Below are 1,159 nucleotides of genomic sequence, written 5' to 3'. Positions count from 1 at the left end.
TTAAAGTTAACTTGCCACTGGAGATCAATAAATGGAGTTAATGGCAATGTAGGTTCAATAAGTTTTGACCTCCTTTTGTTTTTATTTTTCTCCTGTCTATGTTGTCGTTTGGATTTCCTGATTTTACTTCCTCCTTCATACAAATCATCTGCATCTGGCAGAGGTGCTAAGCCCTTTTTTATGGAATGTGTGATGACAGCACAGGAATATGCCACAGAGTTTTCTTGAACCAAACTGTCTAGGATTGGTAAATCTTCCCCTAGGATAACATCATATGCTGATGTAAAACGCCAACAGTCAACATAAAAGCTTGGCTTTCAACTGCAATAGTGACGTCTGCAGTTGGATACTCTTTCTGACATCCATGAACACAAGCAATGTTTACAGGCTTGCTAAAGTTAGGTAGTACATTACTCAACAAAGAAGATTTCACCAGAGTTTGAGTTGCCAGAGTCTCCAAGAGCTTTTACAGCTTTCCCATTTATCATCACATCCACCAGATGTTTATGTGGAATCAAACCACATAAGAAAGTTCATAATTATGTTCTTTGGAAAGTACCACACATAACTCTACTGACTTAGGTTTTCTTAAAAGACATAAAGAAGCTTTGTGACCAGGCTGCTGACAGCAACAAATGAGGTTATACTTTAAGCTGGATTGTACAGGTTTCTTACCAAGTTGCCAACATTAGTTGCATCTGGAGATTTTACCTCCACAAACCTTGGTCTCCCCACAGTTACTCTTGACTTTGAAGGTTGTCAGTAACGTTCAGCCAGATCTGCAGCTTCCTCTCCTGTTTTTGAATTGTTCTCCTTCAGCCATTGTTCGGATGTCTGGTTGAAGCACACATAGGTACTGCTCCAAGATTATGGTTTCCCCAATCTCTTCTTTACTACGACTGTCAGGCCGCATCCATCGCTTGTAGAGTCCCTTTATCCGACCGTAGGTTTCACGTACAGTCTCCCCCACTGGTACACTGGTACTTCGAAACCGGTATCTGTAGGTCTCTTCTGTCACATTAAACTTAGACAGCACAACAGCTTTAATAGAATCATAAGAATCAGACTGGTCTTCATCCATTCCAGCATAGGCCTCTAGAACTTTTCCAGTCAATAATGTGACCACTCTAGCAGCCCATTCAACTGGTTGCCATCCCCA

Source organism: Poecilia latipinna, unplaced genomic scaffold (genome assembly GCF_001443285.1).
Source record: "Poecilia latipinna isolate Pla-1442-1.1 unplaced genomic scaffold, P_latipinna-1.0 Scaffold3805, whole genome shotgun sequence".
In the NCBI taxonomy this organism is placed as follows: Eukaryota; Metazoa; Chordata; class Actinopteri; order Cyprinodontiformes; family Poeciliidae; genus Poecilia; species Poecilia latipinna.
This window is presented reverse-complemented; position numbering follows the sequence as displayed.